The sequence below is a fragment of the Frankliniella occidentalis genome, unplaced genomic scaffold (genome assembly GCF_000697945.3).
Source record: "Frankliniella occidentalis isolate FOCC.00 unplaced genomic scaffold, Focc_3.1 Scaffold20, whole genome shotgun sequence".
NCBI lineage: Eukaryota > Metazoa > Arthropoda > Insecta > Thysanoptera > Thripidae > Frankliniella > Frankliniella occidentalis.
Genome location: NW_026267150.1, coordinates 1,970,757 through 1,972,846, shown reverse-complemented (window position 1 = coordinate 1,972,846; position 2,090 = coordinate 1,970,757). Strand labels below are relative to the sequence as shown.

Below are 2,090 nucleotides of genomic sequence, written 5' to 3'. Positions count from 1 at the left end.
GGGGGGGGGAGAACCTGCAGGCAACCTGTGCGTGGCACAATACCGCTCGCGGCGATACAGGCTGGGCCGCGGGACCAGCGCGGCCGACAAAGACTCCGACGAAAATGGCTTTGAAATGTTTTCCCCCCGCTTTACTGTACGGCTCAAAGAGTAATGCAAGGACAGCACGCTTTGCCTGCACGACGAGGAGACACACCGCACCGTCCGCCTGCAGCGCGGCGGTGCCCGGGACCACCCCGTCCCCGCGGCCCACCCACGGCTAAAGAAAAAAACAAAGCATGCGTGATTGCTTTTTGTGCCAACTTCGGCTCGCGCGCCCCCGTATCCTCAATCGCAAGGCCATTAGCCCAACGCGTCAGCGCTACAGTCGGCGAGCGAGGGGGTTGGATTGGGCTGGATGATTCTTCTATTGGTTAAGCCGGACTGGGCCATACGGCGCGTCAATTATACCTGGACGGGACGTGTCAGCCGCGGTGCGAAAATGGGATGTTACCGCCAAAAATGATATCGAGGCGAGACAAAAGTCGAAAAATCGGCATGTGGACTGCTGGAATCATTTTCGACATCGTTTCGGGCGCATCAATGGGACGAGGCCGCGGCGCGCCGACCCACGCCGCGTGAGCCACGGGGAAGAAGCGCCCGGCGCGGTGGATTTCAAGGTGACAAAACAGACAGCAGAGCGGGAAAAGGGCGGGGAGGGGGTAGGGTTAGGGGGGTTTGGAGGGGGAGTGTTGCTATGGAAAAAATGGTGGGCCATGAGGCTGGTCCTGGTCATTTATCATTTCTCTCACGTACAAGCCGTGCATGATCGTAGAAAGTCTTCGCCCCCACCCCCTTTCCTAGCAGGACGGGGCGCAGGGGGCGCACCTCAGTCTCACACCGCCGGTGTTGCGCTTCTTCTGTCCTTGTGAAGCGACAGCTGTTTCGGACCCAACGCGTACGCAGTCAGTGTTGCTGCGCAGGATACCTCACCACCGACCGAGTACTAGGGTGTATTGGTGGAGGACCGACCCACCATCTTAGAAGTTTTATACGGGGTGGGAGGAGGGAAGAGAGGGGGAGAAAGAGCATAACTATGGTGTAGTTCTGAGCTGACCATGAAAACGTTCAAGGCGATATATGTCGACAACTCTGTCAACTCAAATGTGTACATAGTACACATTAAAGAAAGTGTACATGGCATGTATGCTTTAATTAATGTGTACATAGGCATGTACACATTAAAAGATGTGTACATGGCATGTATACTTACGGTTGTATGTACACTTTAAAAGATGTGTACATAGCCATGTACACATTAATTAAAGCATACATGCCATGTACACTTTCTTTAATGTGTAACCATGTACACATTTGAATTGGCAGAGAAAGTAGGCACGTAATATGAATTTGACTCGTGCCCACGCGATCGCTTCCTTATCTATTTGAGCTAAAATCATGAACGTCAACAGTTTTCGCATCGGTAGAGCGGGAAGTGGGGGGGGGGAGGGCAGCATTACCGAGTATCGCGCAGTTGTGCGTGAATGTTGGGCCGAGTACGCGGAATAGACATGCGGGCCGAACATGTTCCCACCCGAGCGCGGTGGGGGCAACGGCCAGAGTCGCCCGCGCGGCGCCAGCCTGCTAATCTGAACAAACTCTCGGGCGCCGCGACGACGGCCTCCATCAGTTCTATTCTACTGCAGAAGCGACTGTGGCGCCGCGTCACGTGACGGACAAGCATCCGGCTGGATCATAACCATGATCATAACCGGAATAAATGACACCCAAAAAGATATGTTCTCAATTCAAGAACTGTACTTAGATGTATGGAACCAACATCTTGTTTTAAGGGAGAAATAGGAGTTAAAGTAAGAATATGCTCTCTTTGAATGAAGAACACACTTTTTGGGGTACAAAAAAAACCATCGCGCGTTACAAAATCATTATCATTAGAGCATTCCTTTATTTGAATAGTCGCTGAAAAGGACTGACGATCCAAAACAATCGCCCAAAAATCATCACTTAAATGGTGCAACCGGTGCAACGCAAACGAGAGGGGCTTTAATTGTGCAACGAGCATTTCCAGTGGCGAGCAAGGCCTCCCCCCC

General features: G+C 52.4%; 1 protein-coding gene across 1 annotated transcript in view; it reads left to right on the top strand.

Moving 5' to 3' along the window:
* The window catches only part of LOC127748640 (prothoracicostatic peptide-like), a gene marked incomplete at its 3' end in the record, with an annotated part of 51,220 nt that overhangs the window by 7,173 nt on the left and 41,957 nt on the right, over nucleotides 1–2,090 (top strand).